General features: G+C 42.8%; 1 protein-coding gene across 4 annotated transcripts in view; it reads left to right on the forward strand.

Annotated features, from left to right (window-relative positions):
* The window catches only part of PLS3 (plastin 3), a 117100-nt gene that overhangs the window by 40129 nt on the left and 58330 nt on the right, over positions 1 to 18641 (forward strand). Inside the window, exon 1 of one of the 4 annotated variants that reach the window (XM_055122374.1) lies at positions 10409 to 10430. The exons of the other annotated variants lie outside the window; for them this stretch is intronic. The gene's annotated coding sequence lies outside the window, so the exon portion shown is untranslated. Of the gene's footprint in view, positions 1 to 10408; positions 10431 to 18641 lie in introns of those variants that run through there. 4 annotated transcript variants of the gene reach the window in all.

Raw genomic sequence — 18641 nt, forward strand, 5'->3', positions numbered from 1 at the left:
AGAAGTAAAAGTTGCAATCATAAGGTAAGTTTATAATGAACAGATTACCTGTTATATTCTTTAACATATTAAGGGCTAAGATCATTCCATTGGTAGAGAACATGCCTAGCATATTCAAGGCTGTGAGTTGGACCCCAGACTCCTCATGACTTTCCCCAACATTGCTAAGTGCAGCCATGGTGTCCCCTCCTAGTGCTACCACCACCACTGCTGTCCCCACTCAGGCCTAATTCTGCTGGGAATGGCCCCAGGTCTCCAGTATTACTGGGTGTGGTACTTAGAAAAATTACTAAGTTACTCAACAGCACTTTTTGCATAAAGTCATGTCTAATGGCAATGAACTTGATCCTACAAAATGTATTTTGGAGTGAGTCAGCTATAGATTGTTCACCTCGGAATTTTATGTCTATTTTTCCCAGAGGGGATTTTTGTGTTACACCCAGTGGTGCTCAGAGCTTACTCCTCGATTTTTCGCTCAGGTATCACAGTTGGTGGTGCTTGGGGGATACTGTGTGGTACCGGGGGTCAAATTGAGGTTGACTACATGTGAGGCTAGTGTCTTAATCTGAATACTAGCTTGCTCTCCTCAGAATGCTATGAATGAATAGATTTTTCATTGTATGATTCAACAATAAAAGTTTCCCAATAAAACCTATGTATTCCGTTCTGCCAATGGTATTTTCCATTGTGAAGTTTCTCGTTCAAATCCATGAACCTTCGTTTTTTTTAGTTTTTTTTTTCTTTTTTTGGTGTCTCTGGAACTGCATGATTCCATCATAAATATTGCTAAATATAGCACCAAAGAAAGGAGCTAGCCTATTGACCTTTGGTGGGTGGGTGGGGAGGGGCGTGGTGTCAAACCAGTTGCACAATACTTAGAGGTGAGGGATATTGTACAGAGGTTAGGGTGCGTGGCTCCCCCCAGTATTGCAGAATGTAGCGCTGGAGTCCCCTCCCTGAATTGCTGGGTGGTGGCCTGGTCTGGGCGCCACAGGACTTCTTCAGCTCTCTGACAGTTGCTGGGAGTGGCTCTCGAGGCTTCCTGAACACTGCTGGCAACTGCCCTGTCACATAGACAACACAACAGGACACAAAAGAGAAACCAAGAAAATGCAAATTGAGTTGCACAGCAAAGAAGATGTTACTTTGCTTTTTCATGACACGAATATTGGCACAGGTGCTGCAAAAGCCCGAGTAGATGAGGTGGTCTGTGTCGTAGCTGGGAGACAGCAGCACCACACTCTAGCCCCTCACCACTCGAATACAATCTACACATCCATTTAAGTTATGAATGACCTTGATGAAGCAGGAAAAGTTAGTGTTCTATTGGACATTTGAATTTACATCGCTTGTAGTATTGTGTATAATAAGACAAATATATAACAGGTTTTTTTAAGGTTTGGGCCATACTGAGCAGTGCTCAGGGATCACTCCTGGTACGACTCGGGGAGATCTAATAGGGGCCAGCTGTATGCCAGGCAAGTCCCATATATCCCCATATTATCTCTGCCTTGTACGGAACATTTTTGCTGAATAGGAACAGACCGCTTGTCTTGAGGAAAAACATTTGGGCAATTATTTGAATTGCAAGCTAAAGTAGCCCCATTTTTAAAAATAGCCAACCATTTTTACACGCATGATTAAAGACACATTTAACTAGTTACTCAGACCAGGATTCTGCCAGCTATTTTAAAAAGTGTGACGCAGTTATAGCTGTCAGTGCAAGGAAAGCAATTGAGTATTTATTGCCGGTGATAAAATTAGAGCTTTGAAGCAAAAAGTCAAAGTTTTGAAAACTTGCCTTTCCCATCATGTCATCAATACTGAGACTATGCTAATGAAATGAGTGGTGTTTTAAATGAAAGTGATTATATTTTTATATGACATAGGATGGAGTCAGGTGGAAAGCTCTCAGGGTTAGTGCACATGCTCCGTGTGTGAGAGGCCAGGGTCCTGTTCCTAGCATGCCATGGTCTCCCCACACACCTCTAGAAAGACTCCCCAACAACACGGAAGGCAGAGGCCCCGAACACCTGGGTGTGGCCCTAAAGCCAAGTATTTGGAACATCTGTGTTATCTACACAATCAAACAGTAATGTTTTAAATGACCAGTTCCTGGTGCTGCTAAAGCAAACAGAACAAAAGGCCCATTTGAAAGTGCAAGGAAGATGATGAATTTTAATGTAACGGTACAAAAATTGCATTGATGTGTTGTCAGATTCCACACTAGAAAGCTATCACTCCTTGAGTTTTGATAGAATATTATAAAGAATATCCACAATATCCTAGGACTCTTAAGATACTTCATTTTTTTCATTAATAAACCTGTAGGGGAACCCTGTTTTCCCATGTACTTCGACCAAAATAACATGGCAAAAGATTGAATGGAGACAAACAGATGTGAAAAAGCAGCTGTCATCGTATTAATGTGTTAGATGTTAATAATGGACTTGCAAAAATGTAAATGATACACACCTCGGTTTTGAAATTGCAGTAATCATTTAAATATGTCTTTTTGATAACATGTAACTGAGTTACTGGTTTCTTAAAATAAATAGCTTTCAAATTTCCTAGTTGAAGTTTCAAGTGTGGTAAATACATGGATCTAAATAATCCACATGCCAAGAAAAGGGTTTTGGGGTTCTTAGGTCCTGAGACCAAAAAGCTTGGGAACTGGCTGGATTGGTGGGATTTTTAAAAAAATTGTTGTTTCTACTCCTTTCCTTTTCCCTTTCCTATACTGGGGGTGGGTGGCCATGGTGGCGAAAGACCGTCAGGATAGAAGTGTGTACTGGGACCGGAGCAATAGTACAACAGGTAGAGCACTAGCCTTGTACACAGCCAATCTTTGGCACCATATGGTCCCCCGGTGGTGGGGGACCGCCAGGAGTAACCCCTAAGCATTGCTGGGTGTGGCCTGTCCCCCTAAACTGTGTGACTTTAGTAGCTATGAAGAGAAGACAGATGTTTTTTGCCCAATTTCATTGACATATAATTGGATGTAATTGAGATGTAATTGGAGTTGGAATTTTTTAGGGATTGGAGAGATCATACAGGGATTAAGACACTGTCTTGGATACGGCTGACTCTAGTTTGGACTCTAGAACCACATATATGCTCTCCCTTTCCCTCCCCAGCATGACCAGGAGTGATCCCTGAGCACAAAACCAGGACCAGGTCCTGAGCATTGCAATGTGTGATCCCCAAACCAAAACAGTGACAGTGAAAAAACTGATTTGAGGGGTACACAATGACAATTTTGTATATTCATCTATTGGAAATGAGTACTGTAAAACTAGTTGATCTCCACCACTTTTCATAGTTAATTTTTTTTTCTTGTGATGAGAATTTCTAAAACAGGCTCAGTAGCTTTCAAATAAACAGCTAAGGTCTACTTTCAGCACTCACCCCCCATCCCGAGAGGCCACTCAATACCTCTATTGCAAACCACAACACCCATAAGGAGAGAGAGAACAAAAGGGAATGCCCTGTCATAGAGGTGGGGTGGGGGGATGGGGTAGGGGTAGTGGGAGGGATACAGGGATCATTGGTGGTGGAGAATGGGAACTGGTGATAGGATGGGTATTTGATCATTGTATGACTGAAACGTAAGCATGAAAGCTTATAAGTCTGTAATTGTACCTCATGGGGATTCATTTTAAAAAATAAAAATAAATAAAATAAACAGCTAAAGGCTAGGGAGGTAGTACATAGGGTAGGATGCTTTCCTTGCATACAGCTAACTCAGGTTCAATCCCTGGTACTCGGTGTGTTCCCCAGAGCCCGCCAGGAGTGATCCCTGAGTGCAGAGCCAAGAGTGGGCCCGTAACACTTCTGGGTGTAGCCCCAAAACAAAACAAATGCAAAAAAAAAACCCAGTTAAGTTTTTTTTTTTTTTTGGGTCACACCCGGCAATGCATAGGGGTCATTCCTGGCTCATGCACTCAGGAATTACTCCTGGCGGCACTCAGGGGACCATATGGGATGCTGGGATTCGAACCCGGGTTGGCCGCGTGCAAGGCAAACGCCCTACCCGCTGTGCTATCACTCCAGCCCCCCAGTTAAGTTTTAAATCAGAGTCTTTGAATCGGTTCCTTGCCCTTGACCCGGTTCAGTTCATAAATGATGGAACACCTGTACTTCAGACTGCCACGTTTTTCTTCACTTTTGTTGTTGCAGTGACTTACCATCGCCACCGCCTTCCCCCTTTGTGACAGTGACTAGGGATCGGCACACTCGATTGCGGTATTAACCAAGGTCACACACTTGAGTTGAGGCGCTCGCACTCATTTGCTTGCTGTTTTGAAGCAGAGGCTGTACACCATGTTGTGACACCATACTCACAAAGGGCACTGCCATTACCTTTGCACTACCCATGCAGTGGAGGCATGGAAGGCAGAGCTTGGCCACTGAGCTGGGCCCCTTTTATTTATTTCAACAGGTTTTTTTTTCCCCAGTGCACTAGACAAGATAATTTAATGTATAATAAAACATCAGATGTTAAAGATTGAACTACTCTGTTTTACAAATCCAGGGCTTTGCCTGGTTTGATCCCTTGTACTAGGTGGTCCCCTGAGCACTACCAAGATCCTAGAGTAGACCCTGAGTACTGCTGAGTGTGGCCCCAGAACAAAGCGAACTACAAATCCAGGAGCTGATCACACTACTGGGGAGTCAGACCTTGAAAGATTGGCATTTAGATATTTTGTAACTTTATTTTTCTCTTGTTACTATTGTTACCGTTTTTGGCATACTGAATACGCTACAGGTAGCTTGCCAGGCTCTGCCATGTGGGTGAGATACTCTTGGTAGCTTGCTGGGCTCTCCGAGAGGGATGGAGGAATCGAACCCGGGTCGGCCACGTGCAAGGCAAAAACCCTACCTTCAGTGCTATCGCTCCAGTCCACAATAACAAGTCTCACAATGAGATGTTACTGTGCCCGCTCAAGCAAATCCATGAACCACGGGAAGACAGAGCTACAGTGCAGTGCTGTTTTTCTCTTAAAAATGAAAAATTGTTACATAAAAGTATATGTGCTTGCTAAGATGGATACATTCATGCAACAGGAAGTTTACATACCCAATGCTGCTCCTAGTATGAAGTTCCTGAATTTTGCAGTATGGTTCAAAATGACTAACCATTTCCTCCATGTTAGTTTGGTATCTGTTTTATGTCAAATCTTTTTACTTTCATGCGTCATTCGCTATGGGTAGTACTTCTTGTTTGCCATATAAATCATGAAGGTGGATAAACCCCTGCTTCATGAGAGGACAATAGAACGATGTTACTGAGGCGTGTTACTAGGTACAGTGGGACTGGCCTCCATTGTGCATGGCACTCATGGAAAGAAAACAGCGCTCACTGGGTGTGGTGGAAAGCATGACGTCTGAGGGATAGTAGGAAGCGACTTTGAAAATACTATGACTCGTGCTTGTGTTCTGACTTTGATTTACACGGATATGTCTGTGAAATTCTCCTGTAACTTTGGGTGTGCCTCTTTTTCCTTGCCACTCCAAGGTGTGTGTGTGTGTGTGTGTGTGTGTGTGTGTGTGTGTGTATAAATTGTTTCTTTCTATGGCCTACTTAGAAAAATGTGAAATTCATTATACAATTCTTGCTGCCATTTTCTATATTCAAACCATTTTTCATTGCCCATGGTAAAAATAGCAGTTCTGTTCACACAGAAATGTGTATATAGGCAAACACAAACATATCCTTCCCCTACATCCTCCACCCTGCCAATATACCACACATACTGCAAATATATACCTATACCACTCTCCCACATCATCAGTATAACCAAAGCCCTGACCCAATTTCCTAGATTATTGCCCTTTCTCATCTTTCTTCCCACCTTGATTTCTTTCTTTTCCTGTCCTTTTCCCTAAGCTCTAGGGTGAAAGGTGGTACCTGGGCATCCTTGCCCTTTACCACATTGCATTTCCTCTTACAGCTATTCAATATCCTACAGATGTGAGATCATTCTGTGTTTTTCTTCTTCTTCTGGCTTATTTCACTCAACATGATAGAAGATGGAAGTTTTTGAAGAGAACATATATTCCTAGAAATTACACAATGTTGTTTATTTATTTATTTTTTTTAGCTTAAATGACTCCTATAATGTCAGGGCAAATAAATTTGAAAATGAGCAATGTGGAATTAACAGGTTTCACTCAGATCAAAGATTAGATTTCAGAAAGGTAGAAAGTATATACTTTGCAGATGACCATGAAAGGGACTGTTAACAAAGCCATTTCTATATTGGACAAAGTTCATAGACTCTGGGACGGGACTCAACTAGTGCTTTGAAATGACAAGTGTGGATGAAAGAATGGTCGTACTGGGGAAAGCCTAATTTCTGGTCAAATATGGATATTGTTGTTTATAATCCACTCCCCTTTTCCTTTTGCTGTTGATCACTCTGGGGAATCACACAAGTGCCTTGCTAAGGTGCTCACACCTTTCTGTCTGGTGTTGACTGGTGGTCACACATCAGGTTAGAGTGAATCCACACTCAGCTGTAAAGCTCTCTAAGATATCTCCTTCTTGAGTTGTGCATGCCCCACTAGGACTTGCACACAGATGTACAAGTTACGGTAGCAGTGTTCACACGCATCTTTACCAGAGGTTGCACTTTCTGGCTGTACCGATCACACAGCCTTTTTACTGTGGTCCTTGTCAGGGGTTACACTCCTTTTTAGAAAAGAATTGGGCCAAACCTGGTGTGCTGTGTGCTTACTCCTGGCTCGATAACACAGAGATCACACCCTTCATGCTCGGAGGACCCTATGTCATTCCAGGGGTTGAGTCCGGGTTGGACAAGTACAAGACAAGTTCCCTGCCCGTTGTACTATCTCTCCTGCCCCTGCATTCCTTTTTGTGGTGCCAACACATACCTTGCTATAGTGAAGTCTGAAATTGTCTGGCAGCACTAGGGAGCATGGACAGCAGAGCTATCAGGATGATGCTTGTTGGTACAGGTGGGACACTAGAGATTTGAACTTGTGACTTAGAGCAAGGCAGGTGCTCTAAACCACTGCTATATTCCTCCTGGCCCTCTTTTCTTATCTCAAGCACTTGTTTGTGCCAGGTTTCTCTGTCAAATGCATAATAATACATGCGTGCATTGCTTTTCTTTCAGTTACTAAGTACTATCATGTATATTCCCTGACAGGCCACAGGAATATAGCACTATGCTTGTTTTATAAGTGGAGAAATTGAGACTTGGGAAAGTTGGAGTGGCTTTACAAAATGAGTGATTCAGCAAGAAAGACAGATAGAAAAACACATACATCATCTGGCTTCTGCCACTAAAATCCTTGTGTTACGGATTATGTTGGTTTTTGATAGTTCCTGCCATTTTTTTTTCATCAATCAAACGAAGTGCTTCTGTTAAGGAAACAAAATGCAATCCTGTACTTGTTCAATGGTGATGACAACATTCTGCCTCATTATATGCACTGTCCCGAACAGTTTTACAAATGAGTACGGTGAATGAGCTTATTCTGAAAATTCAGTATGTTAGGAAATACTTCCCTTTTAAAACAATTGTTTGCTAAGGGACTGTCTCACGTTGATTCTGATTTGGGTAGAGAGAGAGCTGGTAGGAATTGTGCCCATTGTCCCGTACAAATCACAGTGTCCACTGTGTACTGAGCACCTTATTGGAGCCAAACACACCTACGTTACTTTCATTGTCTCCTTTAAGCATCCTGAGAGCCCTGTAGAGTACAGCAGGTCCTTGAGCAATGTTGTTCCGTCGATAAGGGAAAATTGTTTCAGCTAGGGCCACTGTCTTGTGTGAGGTTTACATATGTTCTTCATGTCTGCGTATGCCATTTTCACCTGCACCCCACAGATGTTGATGTGTGAGTGAGTCTACAATGTGTCTTGCCATGGAATGCCATCCAGTCCAAGGTGGGGGTCTTAATTCATGCTGAGCTTCCAGGTTATGCTTCAGCAGCCAAGATCCCTGAACTGGAATAATGGGGTTAGGGAATCTATGAATGAATAGAAATCGTTGTATCCTATCTGCAGTGCTTTGGGAGATGTTTGATATCACATTGGTTTGGGGGCCACCCTTCCCAGCTCTGCTTTGGGGTTGCTCCAGGAACTGCATGGTGCACAAACTGGGCCTCCTACATGCAGAGCTTTCTCTGGGAGCTTTCTCTCTCTGCCTTGGACCTCTCTTTCATTCACAGATGACAAAATTGGCTCAGGGGTATGATTGGGCTGTAGAGCATTTGCCTTGCATCCAGGAGGCTCTGTAAAAAGAAAAAAAAATCATCCAAACCTGTGGTAAAACTGGTTGTGGTAAGTTATTTTGCCCAAATTTCCAGTTTCCAAGAATCTATCAACCACGTTGAGGATTTGTTCCATGGGAATGAAGCTCCATTTTTAGAGATATGAACCTAAGACTTAGAAGAGATAAGGTAATTTGACCCAAATTGCTTGCATAGACTTATCGAACACCTGTCATGTTCTTAAGACCCTGATGTTCCTGATGCACTCAGCCCTAAGTCACTATTAGAAAGATGATAGCTAAAAAACTGTTGCACTGTTGTCCCGTTATTCATTGATTTGCTCGAGCGGCCACCAGTAATGTCTCCATTGTAAGACTTGTTGTTACTGTTTTGGGCATATCAAATACGCCACAGGTAGCTGGCCAGGCTCTGCTGCTCGGGTGGGATACACTTGGTAGCTTGCCAGGCTCTCTGAGCGGGACAGAGGAATCGAGGAATCGAACCCAGGTCGGCCACATGTAAGGCAAATGCCCTGCTGGCTGTGCTATCGCTCCTGTCCAGCTATAAAAACAAACTTCAAAAATAAGAACCCCGATCAGCCGCCCACGAACGGCTCCTCCGCTCCTGAATGGCCATGATCCCAGAGGTACACAAACCAATCTCGGAACGCAGCAGCAGCTGGCAGAAATACCTCTGGACTTAATTACTAAAATACCAGAATTCCAAAATCATGCGGCCGCAACAGTGGCCATGTGACATCATATGCTCTTCATTATCAGCAATCCAAAACAAATTAATGAGGCCTTTTTGGCAGTTCTAATTGTTTTTGAAAAATTCCAAATAACAATAGTGTGTTTTCTGTCAAAAATTGAATGTAATCCAAGAGAGGAACATGAAAATGATCTGCCACACAGGCAGGGTAGGGGGTGGGATGGGAGGTATACTGGGGTTCTTGGTGGTGGAACATGTGCACTGGTAAGGGGATGGGGTGTTTGATCATTGTGTGACTGAGACTTAAACCTGAAAGCTTCGTAACTATTCTCACGGTGATTCAATTTAAAAAAAAAGAATAGGGGCTGGAGTGATAGTACAGCAGGTAGGGAGTTTTCCCTGCACGCAGCTGACCCAGGTTTGATCCCCAGCATCCCATATCGTCACCCGAGCACTGCCAGGAATAATTCCTGAGCGAAGAGCCAGAAGTAAACCCTGAGCATTGCTGGGTATGACCCCCAAAAAGCAAAACAAAAACAAAAATAAGAATAGCATCATCATCTAGCTACCGCTTACCCTGTACCAGGCGATAGTCTAAATTGGAGGTGGGAGAGGAGGGAGGAATAAGATTAGGGGACACAGCACTGGAACTGTGGTGGAGGAAAGAAGGCACTCTGGTAGAGAGGGGGTGCTGGAATCTTTCATGCATGAAACCCTACCATCAACAGTATCGTAAATCACAGTTTGCCTAAAATGAAATTTTAAAATAATAATAAACTGGAGGCTGGTGCCACACCCAGCAGTGCTTAGGGACAACTTCTATCTTGCTTATAGGGTACAAATGTCGTATAAAGGGATGAATAAATGTGGATGAAAATGTGTAATAAAAATACACCAGTGATCTGAGGCAATTCATTTGCCTTTCGAAGTAATATGCAATGGACCTAGTGACTAGGACACTGGGGAGCAGCTGGTTCCATGTGTTCTAAAATAAGCAGGTTACTTGGCTAGTGTTCAAACTCTAAATAGGTATGTGGGTTGTAGCTATTTGACCTGAACCAACTTTAAATTCCCTTGGGTTCTCATGTGATTTTACTGGAGCTGCAGTGAAAAAAATAAACTTCAGATATCATGCTTTATGTTGATTTATGAATCCTTGGAAAAATACTACGAGGTTGACAGGAAGGGGATTCGTAAGTATGGGATCATTCTTTTGTCGGGGTGTTCTCTTTTTCGAGCAGGAAGTGTTATGACTTGCTCTCTAAACTTGCAATTGTAAGAAGAATGTTGGGTTTCCAGATTGGCGTTCTGGGCGTGGGAGGTTCCTTCTCTCAGTGCTGTGAGAAAGAAACAGGTTTGACTCTCCTCGCAGAAGGGTAACTATTTTAATATTATTTTGTTAGGCTGCGGTACGTTGTTAAATATCTAAGCAGAAATTTACTTTGAAAAGCTTGAAATTCTTCTCGTGTTTTGCGGTAAGCATTTGAAGATACTTTCTAAATCTTACTCAAGTTGGATCCAGCTTGTCTTAAAAGAATGTGTAGCCTTTAGAATTTGTTCCTGTAGAGTCTAAACGGTTAACGCTATAGTCTGCCTTTTCTTTATTTGGGAACTGTTTCAGGGGCTTTCAAATTCTGAAAACTCTGTTTTGGAAGCCTAATCATGGAGCAGTATCTATTAAATCAGATGCCTGAGGTTTCCATAACCGAAAATACCTGTATCGTGAGGAGTGGGATGGAACTTCAAATGCCTTTGATCACTGTTAAATGGTTTTTCAAACTTCTGTGAAATAGAAGTTGAACTAGCTGTCATGACAGAACGTGTCATGATTAGATTGGTATTCTGTTTTTACAAAGGATCAGCAGTTGTCCCAGAATATTTATACTTTGAAAAATATGTAATAATGATTGGTGGGGAAGGCTTTTGTGTTGTATTTTTTAATGTGGTGTGGTGGGAGCGAGTCCTGGTCTCACAGAGCTAGCTCATCGGGCTTTTGCATCAGACGGTGATCATCAAAGTTTTATTTATTTATTTGCCAGTACAGCCAATTATATGTCCCAATTCTGAGTGAAGGGGAAGCGCTCAGATTGGTTGTGCTTTTATTCCCGTATGAAGTAAACTCCAGAGCAGAAAACCTATGATTCTGGTTTGCTGTTTTCACAAGTATGAGATTCCAGAACACGTAAGCAAGGGATGTAACACTGATAGAGACGGTTTAAGTGAGCTTTCAGATTAGTGCAAATCTGAGCTGAAATTGTATAGCTACTGATTTTCTGAGTTTTTCACCTTAATACGGTATTGTTTTCAGTTGGAGCGTGTTAGCGGTCTGATCTTGCTTTATTTTGTGTGTGTCTGTCTGTGTGTGTGTATTAGATTGCCCTTGGTGCCAATGTTAATTTTCATAGGAAAGGAGGATGGAAATACGCCTCAGGTTGGAAGGTTAATTAATTTCATTAGTAGCATATTATTTTTCCATAAATTATACAGCTATTTTTGGAAAGTGTCAGTTTACTTAGGGAAAAAAAATGAAAGGGATTAGGCTTTTAAAAAGGAGTGCAGTGCATGCTGTTATAATCTGGCTGTAATACAGCTTAACTATCTAAAGTTGGTAGAAGGTGAAGTGTCATTTTTTTGTGTGTCTTTGGGTTGATATTCTCCACCCTCGGGAAGGACTTTTAAAGTATATATAGGATGTATATGAAATAATTTCAGAACTCTGTTTTCTTGGTTTGGGGGCCACAATCACTGATGCTCAGTGGTTACCCTTGGCTCTGCACTCAAGAATCACTCTTTGGCAGTGCTCAGGGGACCATATGGGATACCAGGGATTGACCTTGGGTTGGCTGCATGCCAGGCAAGCACCTTACCCACTTTACTACTCTCTGGCCCTTTCAAGAACTCTTTTGGGGAAGAATTTAAAGAAAGCCTTCCCTCTGACTGAATTGAATGTCTATTATTGGAAAAGTACTTAGGAACTTATTTTTAAATGGCCATTGTTTTGAGATATGATCATTTTTATTGCATGCGAAAAGAGAAAAGGAAACTTTTACTTAATATGGAAGGTTCTTATACTCTTCCCGGAAATGACACAGGGTGGCACACCTTTCGGGATTTAAGTGACTCATAGGTATTGGTTCTGGAGAAAAGGTCAATTAGAACCAAGAGGGGAGGGGAGGGGAGGGGAGAGGAGAGAAGGGGGAATGGCAGGGGAGGGAAGAGGAGGAGAAGAGCATTTACAGAAAAGGAACTCATTTCTTTAAAAGCTATGTAGTGTGAAGTCACACAATGTGAGTTGCTTGCTTTAAAATTATTCAAGGAATCACACTGGAGAGAAACTCCAGTGACTAACGCAGTTGATTTGCATGCAGCCAGCCTGGGTCAATCCCTGGCATCACCTGTGATTTTTCCCCGCTCCTCCAGGACTTCCTGAGCACAGGGCCAGGAGTAAGTCCTCAGCACAGCAAGCTGGGTGTTTCCCACCACCACTACCATCACCAAAAGCCAAACAGAAAATTGTTCAAGGAACCAAAAGACAAATTGGAGGTAGGAAAGAGAGGACGGGAAGGGAGAATAGATGAATTGTTGGAAAATCCTGATAAGTGCAGACCGCGTGCCTTTGCGGTGTTATTTGTTCTTAGTATATGTTCTAAAACTTCACCAAAAAGGCGGAACTATCACTTTTGTTGGGGCAATGTACATTGTTTCTAAATATTAACTTTATAAATGACAGGTATGATTTGTGTACCAGATGCACAATAATCAAAGTGAGATGTGCTGCTTAATCCCCCCACACCCTCCCTCCCAAGCTTTCTGAAAAAGTAGAGCCAGACCTTTTTGTGTGATTATAAGCTAAATTCAAAGGTCAGGTTGCAAGCATCTTGGCGAAAATTGTCATATCTTGAAGTACTAAACAACAGTAGATAGTTAAAGCATGCTAACAGGCCAGTTGCATGTAAAGAATGTGGGAACATTATGATGTCTTGACTATTTTGTTCACAACTTTCTCTAATTGAGTATGCATTTTCCAGAGCACCAGACAGCTGTTCAGCCTGCATGTTGTAATATGCTGTTCACTTGTGCTCGTCAGTCTGTTTATTTAACTAACATTTAGTTGGTGCTTATTTGGAGCCAGGGTACAAAGTCAAATCAAACGCCAAACCTGCTTTCAAGGAGCCCACACACCAGTGGGGAAACTAGAAAACTCACGGTGTAGGGACAGTACTGAAAGCAGCTGCGGGCATACTGGGAACAGGGAGTTAGCAACTGTAGTGCATGTCCTTCATTTTGTTTTTTGTTTTTTTTAGGGCCACACCCAGTTGTGCTCAGGGCTTATTCCTGGCTCTATGCTCAGGGATCACACCTGATGGAGCTCAGGGGAGTAGAGCGACGTGCCTGGGATTGAACCCAGGTGCATGCAAGCCAAGTGCCTTACTTGTTCTACTGTATGCCCTGCCCACTGCTGGTCCTTTCAAATAATACAGAGGGGCATTTTTTTGTAGTTGTTTGTATTATAGAAGTAGGAAGAAAATTAAGATAGGTTTTTTTAAAAAAATATTTTTTGGCTTTTTGGATCACACCCAGCAATGCACAGGGATTCCTTCTTGCTTTGCACTCAGGAATTACTTCTGATAGTGCGCAGGGGACCATATGGGTTGCTGGGACTCGAACCCGGGTCGACCACGTGCAAGGCAAATTCCCTACCCACTGTGCTATTGCTCCAGCCCCCAATTAAGATAGTTTTGACTTTGTATTTTCCCAAGAGCAGCTTTGCAAATACCAGCCACTTCCATCCCCGTGTCTTCTCTGTAAACTTTTGAATTTCTCTTCTACCTATGTGTTGGGGGCGGGGAGGGGGTGTAGCTTGCATGCAGCAGATAGCAAATCTTACATTAAATAGAAAGCAAGTGTTTACATCTCTTAAGTTTTTGGATTCGTTCCAGGTAAACTTGTAGTTAAAGTTCAGCAGCTACTTTGGTTGGATAAAAGGGCGAGTGAGCCTCCAGCTCTAGTGGAACCTTCTAAATTTTCTCAGTTTCTTTGGAATGTGAAACCTGCTTTGTCATAGAAGAGACGAGGTTCTTTAAGCAACTTAAAAATGTGTCTCTGAGGGGCTGGAGCGATAGCACAGCGGGTAGGGCATTTGCCTTGCCCTACGACCTGGGTTCAATTCCCAGCATCCCATATGGTCCCCCGCCCCCCTCCCACCCCCCCAGCACTGCCAGGAGTAATTCCTGAGTGCACGAGCCAGGAGTAACCCCTGTGCATTGCTAGGAGTGACCCAAAAATTAAAAAAAAAACAAGCCTCTGAAATGGTATCCTATGTCACCTGAAATCATAATTGAGTCCCCACTTTTTATTTGTATGACTGAGCAACATAGTTTCTTTTTGTTGTTATTGTCTTTTTTTCTTTTGCTTTTTGGGTCACACCTAGCTATGCTCAGGGGTTACTCCTGGCTCTGCACTCAGGAATTACCCCTGGCAGTGCTCGGGGACCATATGGGATGCTGGGAATCGAACCCGGGTCAGCTGCTTGCAAGGCAAACAAACGCCCTACCCGCTGTGCTACCACTCCAGCCCCGCAACATAGTTTCTTAATAGGTCAAGATTGAGATTTCCACACCTGACCTGGGCTAGATACCCAGAATCCCCTATGGTCCCCTGAGCCTGCCGGGAGTGATCCCTGAGCACAGCCTGTTTCTGGGCCCTGGGAGAGAGTGCAGCAGGCAACGAGTTTGCCTTATATACAGCCAACCATGGTTCAGCCGCCAGTACCTCATATGTACGGTCCCCTGAGTACTGCCAGGTATAGCCCCAAATCAAACAGACAAAAACTACCCCAAACAAACTAAAGCCCCTAAGATTTGGATTTCATCAGCCAGTTGCTTTATTTTGTACTGCAGAAATTTAACAGCATATAACACTCTCTGATGGTGGAGTGACACCAATTTCGGGGAGGTTGTCTATTAGTAAACTCTTTAGTTTTCCCAAGTGGCTGCTGGAGAACCCAGTAGAGTGGCTAGAATATTTCGGCTTGAGAAATAACCTCACGAAGTTGAGTGTTGTTTTCATGAAAGTTCCTCTCCGCATTGACTACAACAATAATTAAGTTTTGTGCTGCCAGAGATGAAACCAGGCCTACCCTCTGAGAAGGCTGTGCGCTGACACGGCGTCTGCTAGATCCCTGCCCCCTAACAAGCAATATAAAGAATTCTCTTATTTTTTGTAATTAAAATTCTTTATGTTAAAAAAAGTTTTATCATTGGCTCACAATATTGTGCATTTCAGCCATTTGGCTTTTTACCTCGACGTCATCAAAGTCCCAGTGCTATTCCACCTCTCTAAAGGACCCCTCTTCTCTTCTCATTCTTCTCTGCATTCTCTTCTCCCTCGGGTGACAGCTAGGTGCTTTCACTGAGTCCTAGGCACAACCAACCATTTACCCCTTCCCATCATCACTGTTGTGATAACACTGGGTGTCAGATGCCTGGCTGTGACGCTTGCCCATTGGGGGATTGTGTGGCTTGCAGGCATCGGGTTGTGGTTCTCACACATTTGGCTTTGGTGCTCGCTGGGGGTCACCTGTGTCACACTTGCTTGTTCATGTGCTCTGCCAAGGGTACACTTCCTCACTCTGGTGCTCGCTCATCTGTTGTTTTAGGTGCACCCTCACTGGGGTTTAACACTCAGTCCTTTAGTTGCAGTGTTTGTCCAGATCTGTTTGTGATATGGCCGGAAATTGCTTGTGGTGCCAGGGAGTTTTGCTGGTGTATGTCGTGCACCAGAAATCAAACTTGAGGTTGTGTGCTTGCTTCTAAGACGCACTCTCTAAACCACTGAGTTATCCCCTGTGCCCCAAACAAGGGATTTTTATTTGTCTGACAATGCCGGAAATAAAACTCTGAGCCTTTTACATGCAAGACAAGTGCCCTGCTGCTGAGCCCCGTCCCCAGACCACAGCAATTTTTAATAATGCTGAGCCGCTAGAATAATGAAAAGTCCTTGGCTACTTCCTCCTCCTGCATTAATTTAACCTTTCCTAGACTTCCAGGGCTAGGAACCTATGACGCATGTGCGGGCATTTAGTATTTGACTCACTGTTTTGCCTTTGAGAGCAACAGCTCATTAAACTGAGTAAGAGGTGGATACCGTTTTAAACAATCACTCCTTTACTACGATTCCATTAGTTTTCTAAAGTGAAGCATACAGAACTCTTGAGAAAAAGCAGTTGTATGGCAGGAAAAAAAAACCATGGGTATGGTCGTGATGACTGATGAGTGACCAAAAAATACTGAAATAAAACAATCACAGGCATACTTGAATGTTTGATTATTTTCTGTTGTTATTAGCACTAATATAATGGGAGTGGTTGTTCGTCAGTTCTCAGCAGCTAAGAGCCTGTGATTAAGTAATATTAATAAAGACAGTGACGCAGAAGTTTGTCAATATATAGGAATGAATGTTCCACAAGCGATGGTGTTTGTGTCCTTATTTCTGGTCTAGCCTATTTATTGTCAGAGCTGTTTTAACACCAGTGTTTTGAAGAAAGAACATTTTTCGAGAGCTCTATAATGCATAGTCATTACTAAACCTGTTGTCTATATTCTCTATATTTCACACAATTATAGGTTGGTTAGTTCAGTTCAAGGATTAAGTAAAACCTTTATGCTTTTTTTTTCCCCGGGGCCGCACCCTGTGGTGCTCCTGGCATGTTGCTGTGGAACTGTGAAGTGCCAGAGATTATATCTGGGCTTTATGCATGCAAAACTCTAGGCCCTTGTGCTAAATCCCTTCTTCTTTAAGTTCAGTGACCAGGGTAGTATTAGCTAGAGGGTCACTAGCCATGGGTTTTGATTTTTTCATTTTTATAATAGTGTTTCTCAACTTCTTGGTCACATTTTAAAGGAGTGTCTGTGTTATAGTCCATAGGCTGTACTTGATTGGCATGGATCTTGTTTCCACAAAACTGTGGATAGTCTTTTGGGGTGGTTTGTTTGGTCTTTGGTTTTGGTCCACACCTTCGCATGGTGAGTTGCTTATTCCTGACAAGTGTTTGCGGGACCCTGCAGTGCTGGGTATCGAATCTGACCCTGCCACATTTAAAGCATATGTTATGGCCCTTGGAGCCATCTCCCCTGCTCCTTGATTCTTGATTTTATGGTATGACCAGTTAGCTTTCTGCATGGATACTCTCAATTTCTACGCAGCTCTGTGTCTCTGACAGCCACACAACTACCCAGGGCTCTTGTTTCTTTTTTAATGCAATTTCAGCAGTAGTTTTCTGTTGGGCTTGCTGGGGCTTATCATGTTGTACATTGCAATCAGTTGCATATTTTTTGAGCCATGCTTTAAAATCCATCATTGAGAAAACTCCATTTGTGATCATTTACAAATGTAAGATGACATTTAGATGCTCTTCTGAGAAACAGTGCTAAAATAAGACTTGCAGGTAATTGGGTTAAGTGTTTGTGGTGCTGTTGATGAAGAAGAATGATTCTCTTTTATTGAGCAATTTTCAGATTCTATGTGAAGGGTTTAGACCAACTGAACTGAAAAGGATGGATGTCCCAGTTAGATAGTTCTCACGTCCACTTGGATAACTATAGGAGGTAGTTGATAATTAGATGCGTCATTATTACTGGGTGGGGGATTCCTGGCAGTGCCCAGGGCTTACTCCTGACTGTGCTCAGGGATTAGTCCTGATGAGCTCAGGAGACTATATGTCGTGATGGGAACCAAACTTGGGCTGACCACATCACAAGGCAAACACTTCTGCAGTATTTCTCCAGCCCCAGATTTGTTCGGTTTTTTTTTTTGCAGACTTGTAAATTCTGTGGGAGATCAAGGTAAAAATGGGCTGGGAGTAAAGTCTTTGGGAAACTTGACTGGGAGAAAATGAGGTTTCTGAAGGGTGAATTGAACTTGGATAGGGAGGGAGAAATATTAAGTGAAGGGCATTTTAAGTTTGAAAGATAGCGATCCAGGGAAAGAGAAAGTGGGCATGGGAAACAAAAGGCACCGATGTGGGATTAACAGAACATGTTCCTGAGGAGATGATCCAAAAGCCAAAGGGCGTGTTGAAAGGTTGAAAGGGAAGACTGGCTAGATGTGACGAGGTAGATCCACTCTTTTGGACCTAGAACATCCGGCAGAAATTAGACAGTCCATTTAGGCAAAAGTAATTACAGCTTCCTGCAGGGGGCCAAGCATAAGCAGAACAGTTGTAGATGCTTGCTCTGAGTCATATTTGATTCAAAAGATATTTATTGAGAATACTCTGTGCCCATGCATTATCTAAATGGTGTGGCAAATGCAGAGATGAATATGTTGTATCTCTCTTCTAATTAGTTAATAATAGTCTTCCTTGGCATTTATTCAATAGGCAGGTTTTGAGGAGACATATATATATATGTCAATTAAAAGTCTTTGGAATAGGTTAGATATGAAGTGATAGAGGAATATGATGAGAGAATTCAAAGTACTTGGTGATGTTCTTCACCCTCTCTTTGTTTCCTATGACCAAATCTGGCAACCTCAAACTTGTAAGTCTGATGACTAGGATAGGAAAAGGGGGAAGTTGAAAAGTTGACTGGAGAGGTTGTTAGAAAAGGGTGGAGGGGAACTCAAAAGGCACGAAGCATGTATGTAATGGCAGTGCATTCCATTGTAGACACAGACTTCCTGGCTCA

Source organism: Sorex araneus, chromosome X, assembly GCF_027595985.1.
Source record: "Sorex araneus isolate mSorAra2 chromosome X, mSorAra2.pri, whole genome shotgun sequence".
NCBI classification, from domain to species: Eukaryota; Metazoa; Chordata; class Mammalia; order Eulipotyphla; family Soricidae; genus Sorex; species Sorex araneus.